We start from the raw sequence: 14,710 nt of genomic DNA on the forward strand, positions 1-14,710 counted from the left end.
GAAAAAGTAATAAATAAGGATAGTAAAACTGTTCCTACACCTAGTTTATTCTTTCTGCTGACAATTGTCTACTCTTTCCACTGCTACTGCTGCTAATATGTCAAAAACTGTTAGAACAGTAAGTAGTCCAACCACATACAGCTTCCCATACACTTGGAGTGTTTAACATACAAAAATATTTTCACAGAACACCATTTGATATGCACAGCTTCTGCATTAAATGGTTGTGATTTTTCTAATGTTTTTAATGTATAAGAAACAAAGTGAAAATTTTAGTAACATTCTCATAATTATGTGTTTAATGAATTATTTAGGTGGAACTTCCACTTAGAAACTCATATATCAAATCCAGTCTCTGTGCATGTAACAACAAAGTACTTGCCTAGTGTCCCAGGAATTAAAGCATTGTTTTAACTTATGGAAAAATCCACTTACTGGAAATGTGACCAGCTCTGTAGCGTAGAAGTATAAAACAGATTCTTCCATCCCATTATCAGAGATTATCTTCATTTTCTCATCTATCATGATGTTCAATTAAGATATGAAAGTCACTTGTGAAGTAGACATTGAACATTTTAGGGCTGCATCCAGTCAATGAAAGCATTTAGAATGTGTCATGAATTTAATAATACACCACACTGTTACTAAAGTAATAGTTAATGTATTTTGAATAAATCCTATAAAAACTGCCTGTAGCATCTGATAGAGTACATTTAGAAATTTTATTTTAATGTCTAATAATGTGGCTTCATTTATACTATATTATGTGTCTCCATATTAAAATAACTTGCAAAAGCACCGAAGTAAAATCATTTTACCTATTTGGAGAAAAAATATTGATTTCTTGAATATTGCATATTTTTTCAACAGATTAAAAACATGTCTCTTCATTGTGAGCATATAAACCTCAAAAAACAAATTATCAGAATCTCTAAGTATTTATGGTTCACCCTGGGAGAAAGTTAGAAAATACCTTACCAGATTCATTAGCATTTCAGTTGACTACCTACAATTGAAAAAATTGCTGCCATGGTGTGCTAAATCAGTCATGTAGAAAGATATAAAAAGTTAGAAATCTATTTAGTTTAAATTATTTTTGTTGATTTTTTTAATTTTCATCTCATGGTAGAAAACATCTATTTTTAATATGCTAATATATTTTATATGCTTTGTTCTTATTTAAATAATATTTATTGATTATAAATGCATATTTTTCATATTAAACATTTCAGAAATTGAATATTTTGCAATCAATTAGAATACATTATATCATGGCTTTATTTTCAGCTTTTTCTCTTTCTTAGTACTATATGAAATAAGATTATCTTACAAATTAAGATATGTAAGACATAATGATATGTTTTTAAAAGCATTTATTATATTCATAATACATATGCTTGACAAAAAATTATCTATAAATGCTGATTTGGGGAAATATTGGTCTGGTAAAGAATCATGACAAGCAAGAAAACAATGTGTTATGATAACTATGCCTATAGAATAAATAAATAGCATAGTTTTGGAGGATAAGAGTTTGTGGGTTCTACTAATATATGAATACATGCAGAAAAAAGTATATATATAATGACCCTTAAAAACTCCAAGTATATATTAGATATTACCTACTAACTTAAAAAGTAATTATAGGAAGTAATTCGGTCCAATGGAAATATAAAATATTGATTTAATATAATGATTTAATGAAAATCCTCTTGATGAGACAGACATTTATATTTTGGAGATTTTGAAGTATTTTGAATCTTGGCACACTATATATGGACAGATTTCAACTCTTGCCAACATGTAGGGGGAATTTATTGGTCTCTTTCTGAACTATTTATCATATTCAATAATCCATTGCCCATTTCCTGTGCCTTTGCTATATAGATTTATTTACTGAATTATTATGCTACAATTTAAGTTATTTTAGTATAATACCTCCTTTGTTATTAACTTTTATCATAATTCTCCTGGTTATTTATTTTTCCTATCTTTAAATTTAATTTATTAACCTTGCTGCACATTGAAATTACATGAGTGGAGATTAAAAACCCTGATATTCAAGCTATACACAAACAATTATAGCATTTCAGGTGTGACTCAGTACCAATGTCTAAATTTCTTGACTATTTAAGCAAGATTGAGATTACCTGCTTTAATTGATCTTTGTCATGTTTCTTTTTTTTTTTTTTACTAAAATTGAAACCCATTTCTTTACCAGTTTGTTTTATTTTCATTGCTTGAAAAGCATAGATTATGTTATTATGAGTAAAAATCTTGAACATTCAAATTTAATACAATATCCATATAATTGAAATAGCAAATATCTCTAAACTGTCATATCGAATAGACAAGTACTTAGCAAACTTTTTCTTCAAGCACCAAATATAGAATTATTATATATCACAGTTTCTCCCACGTCTATTCAGCTATGCTGTTTAACCTCAAAATCAACCATACACCATATAGAAAAAAAAAAATGGATGTACATATATTCCATTAAAATTTTATTTACAAAAATAGATGTCAGTCTCATGCACCACAGTTTGCCGACCTTTGAAGAAGACAGTTGTGGCTTGTCTTGCTTGCTCTTTATTGTTGATCTACTGAAAATCAAATGGTGTTTTGACTGTTCATTTCTTCATAAAGCCCATCTATTTTAACATTAGCACCATTTACCTAATACTCGAATAAAATATTGTTTGTTTTTATGAGGTAAATTCACTCAGTCCATTTCTTGAAAGATAATTCTGGGGCCACATATAGCTACACATATAGATTTTGGTTGTATTTTGTAAAGTCATGACTATGAAAATCTATATAACTCTTTCCAAAACTTTATTCCTGAGTGCCACCGTCAAATATTATTTTACGTATTTTGTATAATCTCACAGGAGCCTTTAGTTTAATAATATCTCAGTGTAAACAATTATTTCACCCTGAAGTTCTCAAGATGATAACTTAGGGCATGACTTCTCCATTCATCTCTTAACCAAATTAGAGAACAGATTCTTGTTAGACCTCTCCTCTCCTTGAAATATTGCATTCGAGCAATGACAAAAAACCTTCTCGTACTATTTCCTAAATATTTCATGCCTGCTTTTTATACTTAAAATATTTCTGAATAATCAACTCATTTCTTTGCTGAAATCATGCAATCATTCTTAACTCCAGCACCATTCCCCTCAATACTATCCACTGTGCTGTCACCCACACACACTTGGTCAGATCACTCATTTTAATATTCTACATTTACTTTCATAGCTTACATGCTGAAGATCAATTGTCTTAACTTTGTACAAATGCCCATAATGACTCAAAGATACTTTTTTTCACTCTCTTAGCTCTCTAGTCTTTTTTTTTTTCACATCTCTTTTACTTTCCTTCTACCAATACCAAAGAAATAATGATTGTTTAATAAATATGCCATGCTTTCTCATTTTTCTGTGCACATGCTAATTCAATTTCAGATGTCTTCCTCTCTAAACACACATGAACAGTCTTTTTCATTCCATGACTGGGTTGAAGTTTTAAATATTCTGGAAAGTATTTCTCCTGTTTTATTCATTTATACGCCCATACATTTTAATTATTACTGTAATACATTATAATGGTCTGTTAGCATATTTCTTATCAGAATATAAAACTTGTAGAAGGGGCACTGCCTTTGATCGACAAATCCTAAGTATGTAATATAATTCTAGATGTCATAAGTAAATAGTAATTTTTGTAATGGTTAAATGAAATAAAGGATAAATGAAAGGTAACTGTGAGAAAGAAAAAAATGGATAAAGATGGAATAGAATCTTTTGTCCCATTTTTGGAATGAAAAAAATTCTACAGATTCTCTTGTAGTTTGTTTTCATTCAAAATCAGATTTTTACTGTTTTTAAAGTTCTGCCCTCAATCTGACTTTCTCTATTTTAATTTCTTAGTATAGTGCATATAATAAAACTTTATTTCAATTTCCTATGGGAGAAAAATTAACATTTTCAACATATTTGTATTCATCTAACAAATATGAATTGAATGCCCCCAATCTATTTAAAAAAAACCACTTTAAATTGTAATGCGTAATACATTAAATTAGATGTTTATTAGATATCTTATGGTAAATTTCAATATGTCCTAGGAGTTGCATTAAGCAAGATTCACAAATTAGTTTATTGATGAATACATAAAGTATTTTTTTTTTAAATGAAAAACCTGGCCTATCTTTTTTCATTTAGTTGATTATACATTTTAGAGTATTCTGACATAAATTATATGCATATTAATATGTATATTAGTATATGTAAATGTGATATAGTTACTATTGGTAGATGAATTTCCAGAGCAGGATTGATTTTCATATTGGTATTGTTTTTGTGTGTATGTGTGTGTGTTTAGTCATAGAATTGTATCAGTAATAATTTCTGTGTAATAGTTATTTTTCCTTATTGAAAAATTGCATTTGATATTGCTCTTTTTCAGAGAGCTATGTTAATTTCCCTGTGATAATTAGTATTTTTACATATTAAATAATCACAAGAGACAAATTTCTTTTGTGGAGGGTTACTTTTCAATTACAATTGACATTTAATATTATTTTATATTAGTTTCAGGTGTATGGCATAGTGGTTAGACATGTACATAATTTATGAAATGATACCCCCAATTAGTCTAGTACTCACCTGACACTATAAATACACAAGAGACATCTTTCATTATATATTTTATGCAAAAATAAAATTAAAATGCTTAGAATTATCGCAGCCTTTATTGCTACAAAATATCTGGTATTTTGTTTAAAACAAATATAAAACATTGCATCTTTCTTTTTCTAAGGAATTGGTAGTTGATAATTTCAAAAAAGATGACATTCAACTAATACTTCTAAAAACAATATAGTTTCCATTCATATCTGTTCCTTAAGGAATTTATCTACTTAAAAAAATCTCCTAGGTTGATAATTCCAAGCTGTTTATATATAAATATATATATATGCAATATATATAAAATCTATATTTTAACATATATTTTACTTTCTATGTACATATACATAAATATATTGTTTGAAAACATTTTAAGTGTTTTCAAAGTTTATGAAAGTTGCTATGTTGTTGATATATTTTTATAATTTCCATTTTCTTGATTCAATATTATATTTAGAACATAAGTCAATGTGAATCTTTTTAATACCAGGCAATGTAATCTCAATGCTATAAAGTATTTCAAAGTATAAATATTATTCAACTTACTTAGCTTTTTTTCATGTAAAGTGGTATTTTTTTTTTTTCATATGTTATCTTGTGTCCATAGGCAGCAGTTCATGCAAGGTATATCCCTATGTTTGGAATAAGCAACACAGGGTAGTATTAGATAACAAATGTCTTGCCAAATTAAGTAGATTTTTGAACATTGATGAATTGCTTATCCTATGTATGTTGTAGTTTCCTCTTATATTAAATAGGGATAATTAAAATACAAGATTGACAGTTTTTCAGGACAATTAAAGTCCTCGGATAATCTGTTGTCATAGATATTTGAAAAGCATTAGTAATAATAAAAATAACAATAATAATGTCTATCATTATTATTTTATTAATATATAACAAAAATATACTATCAACATAATACCACTGTTATAGAATACTTGTATATTTTAATATGCTACATATTATATAGCAATTGTATTTAAGTCTATAATAATTAGCAGTATTACTACATAATTATATTTATAATTTATTATTGTAATGAATCTACTTAGAACCGATAATTGTGAGTGATGTGAATTAGAATTCATTTTGATCTCATAGAGCTAGCTCTGTGCCCCGGCACATTAGTGACCCATCAGTCTATCTTACCCCACTGATCTGCAGTGCCACCACTGCCGTTTTTCATTTTGTTCTTCAATTTGTAAAGGTCTGTTTTTGTGCTCGACACTTCCATTCATTATCTATTTTTTCTATTAATTTAGTTTCTCAATATCTTCAAATACACTGTTATTATTTTTACCATAAAACACAAGGGAATTTAGCTTAATTTCTAGATATCTTATATATACGTACTGTGTGTAGTAAAAACATTTGTTTTTAATGATCTTGTGTCTAGCAATATTGTTTCTCTCACTATGTGTTCTGATAGTTTCTATCCTGGGCTTTCTTTCAAGAAAACCATAGTATTTGTGAATAACAAGTGTTGTTACTTCCTTTCTTGTTTCTATGCATTTTATTTCATTTTCTTATCTCTGCTGACTAAGCTCTCAGATACGCTGCCAAATGGAAATAATCATAATATCTCACTTAGATGAAATACTCTAAACTATTCTTTTAATGTTATTGTAGGTTTTTGGAATTATTTTATATGAACATATTGTTTACTTCTATTCTCAGGTTGCCATACATATGTATAATAAATAAGTCTTAAGATTTACTTACTTTTTTAATCCTTTTGTTTTGATGATGATTTTTTAAATTTAATCAGGTGGTATGGTGAATTAAATTTACAATTATTAAAATAGCAAACAAAACTTACATCTCTGAAGTAAAATCAATTTGACATTGAATTTTTCCTTACACAGTGCCATATATGTTTAGCTACTGTTTTCATAGCAATTTTCCATTTATACTTAGGTAAGATTAGCTATTTATTCCTTAGCTTATATGTTTTTGGTATAAAAATCATGCCTACTTCACAAAGTGAGTTTTGGAATGTCCCTTTTTTCCCCCTAATATTTAGAAAAGGATTTAGAAGTTTGAAATAAAGCATTTATTTTTAAATATGTGGTAGAAAATGCTTATATTCTTAGAAAAATTTTTTAATCATTCTTGATATATAGAAGGTTTGCATTTCATAATTCATAAGAGTAGCATTCCATAAACTTGTTCAAATATTTCCTATCATTAGTTAATTTTTGGTTGGCTTAACCAATCTAATTTTGAAAGAGATGTGCTAATAATTATCTGATATAAATTTGTGTGCCACTGTATTATGTTGATTGTATATCTGAGCGGGCACACAGACGTGTGCAGTAGGCCACTAATAATACTAACATGGATAATATAACAGATGGAAACATATTTAGAAAATTATAGAACTAAAAAAGAAAAACAAATAATAATTTTGCTAAACCTACATTGGTATTGTGTTGATAGTATATCTGAGCGGGCACACAATGTTTCTCACTTGGTTATCTTTCAAAAACATCTGTCTGTCACGTTTGCCTAGGGGTAAAAGGCTATACTCAATAGCCTAGGTTTGTAGTAGGCTATATACCATCTAGGTTTGTTAAGTGCACTCTATGATGTGCGCAGAATGACAAAATTGCCTGACACATTTCTCAGAATGTTTTACCATAGTTAAGTGACTGATGGGTGTATATGGTAGACTCCTTGAAGAACTATTTATTTTATAAGAGTACTACAGAGAATAATTAGTTGATTTTTGAGAATTGTAAGAATTAGAACTTAGAGATGGTGGCCACTAATAATACTAACACAGATAATATAACAGATGGAAACACATTTAGAAAATTATAGAACTAAAAAAGAAAAACAAATAATAATTTTGCTAAACCTAAGTGATTTAAAAGGAAACAGCCAATTTGTATAGAACTTTGACCATAAATAAAATTACATAGTCTTGAGTCGCTGGTTACTGATTTATTTTAATATTTTAGGCAGAGAAACCACTTAAACAAAGCAGTGTTGTAGTTTAATAAATCTGGCTTCTTTGTGTGGGATTTATTTAGATAGGAAAGTTTGTAAATAAGAAGGCTCTTTGGAAGAGGCTCATTATTAAATTCCAGTTCATAAAAAATAAGAAGCTATATTATAATAGGGAGTGGGAGTAGGGCTGTAAATAAATAAAAATTAATATGCTACATAGTAAAGAAAATCAGCCTTTTCTTAACTTTAATATTCCCTATGAAGGTAGAATTTTAAAGAAGTTAGCATAAAATAGGAGAAAGGAGAAATTTGGGTAAAAGCTCGGAGCATTCAGCTGAGAAAAATTTATTGAACTAATAAAGCATTCTGTGTGTCTAATAATTGATTACTCTTATACTTCTGTCTAATTTACTCTATTTTTTCTTTGTATCTAATAATACTAATCCTCAACAGTATTTTTGTAGAACAAGCTGACCTCCTCACCTTCTCTCTCATCCCCATAACTCTATAATAATATATCGATGTCTTATCGTAATTAGATTAATATGTAACACTGTTCGATTTTAGATTATAAATTCTGTAAACTAAATCCAGTTTCACGTATTACCATAACCCCATGCATCATACACTTTATCCTCATCCATATGCATTTTATAATCCTAACGCATCTTATTTCTTGATGCTATTGTTCTTATGTTACTGTTATTGCCAAAAATGTTCTTCAGCACTTCTTCATCTGAAAAAAATTCTACTGATCTCATAGGTCCAATTTAAATATTTTTTCCTCTGTGAAGGCATCCCTGCTATTCTTTCATTCAGTTATCTGGACTCTATTCTCTTGACATAGCTATATTATATTTCTTACTCTGTTGCAGAGTAAATTAATTCTACGAATGTATTTCCTTTACCCTATATTTAACCTCCTTCAAAGCAAGAAGGTGGTTTTCTTCATTTTTATATTTACGGATTTTCTCTCACAGTGCTATTAGGTATAAGATACCCAGAAAGGTACATAAACCAGATTTGGACAGACTCTGTTGCTGTAACAAACAACCTGAATATCTCAGCAGCCACATGTTTATTGTGGGTCAGCAAGGGCACTCTGCTCTAACTTGTTGTCACTGATGGAGACCCCCTCTTGACATATGCTTTCAGTATTGTGGAGGTAAGAAAAACCACACACTGGCTGTTGAAACTTTTGCTGTAAAATGAGGAAAGCCATTTCTCATGGCTTTAATGTCTAGCAATTAATGAGCTAGATTTGATTGTGCAGGTAAAAAACTGAGATTTATTATTATTTATGTTGTGTATCATTGGTATACATAGCTGTATGTTGAAGCATACTGTGTAGAAATTAGATAGCAAACTTTAGAGAAAACAGTAAGTAAATAAAAAAATCATAAGAAAAAATTAAGCTTTGAACAAAGGACAAAGATTATTATTTTGTCTTATGGCTATATTTTTAATTGATCTGTCTCTTTATCAAAGGGTAAATCATGTGCCTCTACCCTTTGTATGTTTTTAAATGTGCTTATCCTTTATTGATAATGAATGCATTTACTTTTTCTCTTCTTATGGATTCAAAACTAAACAGTATCTTATGTTTCAAGTGAGTTAGCAGAGGAAATATATTTTGATTCATGAGACAGTTCATGAATATTGGTAATAAGAACAACAGTAATTTCTCTGATAATTCCAATAAAAGAATCTAACACTATATTCTTGTGGAGAAAATAGTCTACTCCTAAAAAGTGCAAATGACTGAAGTTTATTGATGAGATACGCCAAATGTGGTACAAAATCCAAGATTTTTTCTGTTGCACTGTCATTATATGTACAGTATTAAAACAAATTTAGAAATAATTTTCTAAACAGAGGTCAGTTATTAACATCTGAATGAATGTGGGAACAGTACCACAGCACATGACTTGGGAGAACATAAGGAGTAGGACAAGAGATATTTTACTTAAAATATGTATATTTCAACAAGAACAACTATGAATATACCAGTATTTTACAGTCAAGCTTCATGTTGGGCTTTATTTTTTATATAGAGAATCACATGGCATTCCTTGTAAGTAAATAAAATAACAAACCAGTAGGGCAATATGCGATGGATTTTATAAATGCAATCCTTAAAATATTACACTTGTAGAACACCTAACCCTAGTGACTTCATTCCTCTGAAGTAGCTACATCCTCTTAATATACCAGTATTTAAAGGACTTTTGAACGACTAGACTCTCAAAAATACAATACACACTTATCTAAAATCTCATTCAAATTCAAACATCATAAAAATGTGTTTTATTTTTTTAATCAGGTAGAGAATGGTGCAATATTGGGCTTCTAAACTCAAATCTAGATTTCAGATCTCTTGATTTTGGCATTTAAATAACTTTATCTTAGCAGCAGCCAGTTCTATAGCTGTATTGTTTCATTTGTAGGAAGAACATTTACTAACAATAGTAAATATTATATAGACACACAACGTGGAGGTTGACATGTTCCAAATCGCAAGCCAGAGACTCAGGGGAGCTGATGGCATCAATTCTAATCCAAGGTCAGCAGGCTCTAAACCCATGAAAAGCCAGTGTTTCACTTGAAATTCAAAGGCAGGAAAAAAAAAGTTCCAGCTGAAGCAGTCATTCATAAGGAGGTTCCTCTCACTTGTTAAAAGGTCAACCTTTTTGTTTTGTTCAGTCCTTCAGCTAATGGGTGAGGCCCATGTACATTAGGAAGGGCAATATGTATTACTCAGTCTAATTCAAATGCTAATGTCATTCAAAACACCCTCTCAGATACATTCAGAATAATGTTTCACCAATATCTGGGCACTCTGTCGCCCAATCAAGTTGATAAATAAAATTAACCATCACAATTATGCAGTAATAAATTAAATGTGTATATATATTACTGTATATGTATGCTTTCCTTCTGATTACAGTATAATATATAAACCCTTTAAAATGTAGAAACTATAGAAAAGAACAAAGAACAAATTGCACATCAATCAGTTGAAATATTGGATATAAGTAAAAGATGCATACTGTGGGTAACTTAACCAAAGAAGAGAATTTCTTCAAAGAATGCTAGGATTTGATGGGAATTTAAGCATAATTGAATAAGCAGCCCTGAAGAAAGTGCGGGCACTAGAACAAGTTCAATGTCTATACCTAGAAGGATCAGGTTATAAGTATATCTTCTAGTCTCTACTCTGTTGTAACCATGCTATAGAGAAGAATGGACCCCCACCCAAAATTTGGTTCAGATATTGAGAACAAAACTACGAAGGATTGAAAAGTTTTATTGTTTCACACACAAATCATGAAGGCATTAAAATTTTATTACTCACACAATGAGGCCCCTGAGGATAGTAAGGCAAACATTCTAAGCTGGTCTTAAAATGGCTTAGATGTACAAGGACAGGATATTGGTTTGACATTTTTATAGTATTTAGGAGGTGAGACTGGTTTGAAGGTTCCTATGCTGAAGAAGGAACATGTGGAGTTTTTACACAACTACCACTTTCATAAGAGCAGAGAGCATCTAGGATTTCTTAATCAGCTTGTCTAGATGTGAGAACAGGCAGACAGACGTGGGAGAGATGTGGCTTAAAGCTGTCAGTTGTCAAACATCAAAAACTGGGGTCTACCTTATGGTATACTGCATCTGATCAAATCGCACATGCCCACTCTTGGTATAACATTCTTCAAAGTGATGGATTTGCTAGGATTGTCACTGATATGTTTTCATGCCTGCACCAGCATCTGGAAGATGTGATCTGTATTCATTGACTCATTTAACAAATATCTGGGCAATTATCATCTGCAACAAAATGATCTAGTCTAGGCACTTAGAGTCACTGAACCAGGTCTAGAGTCTGAATAAATGAAAGGGAACACCAAGGAGGTTAGTGGCTGACAGCAGTGTAAAGAACTAAAGCCCCTGTTCTGATTGCCTACATGGGCCCCCTTCCTTGTAAGCACAGAGTCTCTTAATTTATCTTGTGATTTTTTTTTATTGCTTATAAATTCTTATATTATAGTTAATTCAATGTTGGTAAAATTTAGTTCTGTCAAAGAATACTAACAAACTGTAAAACAAAGCAGAAATATAAAGGATGCTCTTTTTTAGCAGACATGGTAACTATAGCTATAAATCTTATCAAAAGTAGAATCTAATAATTAAATAAAAAATTGTTCTGATATGAAGGCTTTTATTTTTTTCCATGGTCCTGTTTTATTTATAAACTTGAACTAGTATTATTACATATGGCTCACTCAAAACATTCAACATTTTCCCTCTTCCTTTTATTAGGCAAAGAATACCCTCTAGGAAGTGATATCCACCTCTTTCTTTTCTACACAAGCCTTGTGGTGTATAAATTTTATTTTATTATTATGCTACTATTTCTCTCTCTCTCTCAATCTCTCTCTCTCTCTCTCTCTCTCTCTCTCTCTCTCTCTCTCTCTCTCTCTGTGTGTGTGTGTGTGTGTGACTGCTTCCAAAATAACTGACCATGCTGTGACTTGATATAATATGTTTCTGATATGACCTGTTAGAATGAAGACAACGATAAACTTGAAGTTAGAGACAGAGGTTAGACTTTGGCTCTGCACTTCTTAACTGTTTTTAGTGAGATAAATCAGTTACTAAAACAAAGCTAGAAGGTAAGATTGCCTCTATATCACATCACTTGCTTTTCTATTCTAGGCCACTGTCTTCATATAGAGAGTGAAGGATTCAGCTTAGCTGACCTTTAAGACAACATCCAAATGCATGGCATCAAAGTCTGTAAATCACTTGGACAGCGTGTTGGTGAGACTTAAGATTTATTTAAGATACAGTCATATTTTCCTCCTTTCTTGTGTGTTTTTTGCTACCTGGGAGAGGCAATTACTAACAGTATTAGAGTTTAGAAACAGTAAATGACATGACACAAGTCCATGAATTTGGACAATCATTTCTTGTTCTTTAATAAACACTATTCAAAATTATTAGATTTATCAGTCGTATTAAGAAATATTGAGTAGCTCTTAGTATTGACAGAAATAATTTTCCATAGTAAATTATGCTTTACAGATTGGATTAAAGAAAACTCTAGAATATTTTTAGAATAGGTATGTGGTATGTACTTGATTCTTAGTCCTTGATAGTGCAAAAATTATACCAATTTTATAAACTGTATTTTTACTTACAAAATATTAAATTATACTTTAAAAAGTCTACTGATATTGGAATTCAGTAGAAGTGACTTCCTTTTTTAATTAATGGCTAGTTGATTTTTAATGAATTATTGTCATCACTGAATATCACACTAAACTTCATTGTATATGAAATTGTTAGTATGTCATATTTCCACATATATCTATTTTGTCAAGCCTGATCCTACAACTTAGCACCCGTTTCTGAAGGGATATGGTCATAGTAAATGAATTTCTGTTGAATATGAAGCATGGCATCAAAGTGGACTTAATAATGCTTGTGTTGAGCGAGAGTCTCACTTTAGCCTTTCAGTTATGTAGCAAGACAAGGAAATATAATATAAAAAGGTATAATGAATATATCCTGACATCTAAAAAATCCCAAACTTAGGATAGTAACACATCAAAATAAATGTAAGTTTATAAAAATAACAAGTAATATATTCTCTGAGTATATTAAAAGGTTTCCAATTATAAGTCAAAATGAACATTTTTAAAAATGTCCTTCTTAATGTTTTAAAACTTTCAGTTTCTTTATAAAGTTATTGCTTATAACTTTCAGTTCTTTCTCATACACAAAATTACTATAAATGCTGTTTTCCTCCCCATTCACACATGACTTATCGTTATGTTTCAGAAATAAAACCTAGACTTTTCCCTTGCAACCATCTATTTTTTTTTCACTGCTCATGATCACTCCGATAAGCAATTTAGGAGCTGGGAAAATGTGAACAGAAAGAGAAACATTTTTGAGAATATCAATTTTATTCTAATAGAAGAAACAAGGGACTGTGTGTACTAAAACATTTTTAATCAGGCCTCCTTACACACACACACACACACACACACACACACACACACACACAATCACACACACTAACATACACATACATCATTGCAATTTTTATTACAATAAAATTTACTATTGTATCAAATGAAGACACATTTAAATAATATGAATGTTCATGGAAAGAGATGATTGTTAAAGTTACTCATCTCAATATGTATAATAATAATCTATTAAAATAGGTCCACTTTATACAAATAATTTATTAAAAACAAGTACAGACCCATTTTAGAGAAAATAAAAATGTTTATCTATCATTTATATTTATATATATTTATGAGAGATTATAGCAAATTATTATGAGATTGAAAATTGAGTTTACATACCTTCTAACGTCCCACTTATTACAATGAAATGAATTATTTTTATATTTAAATTTAAACATTTAGTAAAGACAGAAGAAGGAATCGATTTATTAAATAAATGTGTGTGTTGGACAGAAAAAGAATTATGAGAATAGCCAGAGTTCTGTTTCGATCCTCTGGCCCAACCCAGGGGACTAGTGTGCGAGCTTTGGGATAAATTGGTGGACCTATCTCTTCTAGAAAATATGAGGCATTAGGAAATAAGAATGACCCAGCTAACATATTATAACCCAAAGTTAAGGAGAAAGTCATTCTTCATATATTTGCAGGGTGCAGAATATGAGAATTTTATCAATGTCTTGATATGTTAGCAAATGTCAATAACAGTAAGTATGGAACACTTTGCAGTTAGAACCCTAAAATGGCCTCAGAATTATCAAGACTGGCAATTGTGCACGTGATTCAGGTTGTTTTGAGAGCAGAGGTTGTCACAAGATAGCAAGCAATACTTACTTAAGAACACATATCGGACCTTCTAAAGATACTGCAAAAGAATTTGGTATTTGTGTACATTGGTGTGAATGTTGGTGTGTTTCAGTGGAAATGAAGATTTTGCAATACTGAGGACATGTCAGTAAAATTAAAAACCAAGAAGTTAATTAATATAAATTGATTTTAAACTTCCAGCTGGTAGGCCTATGG

The sequence above is a fragment of the Pteropus alecto genome, unplaced genomic scaffold (genome assembly GCF_000325575.1).
Source record: "Pteropus alecto unplaced genomic scaffold, ASM32557v1 scaffold152, whole genome shotgun sequence".
Taxonomy (NCBI): Eukaryota; Metazoa; Chordata; class Mammalia; order Chiroptera; family Pteropodidae; genus Pteropus; species Pteropus alecto.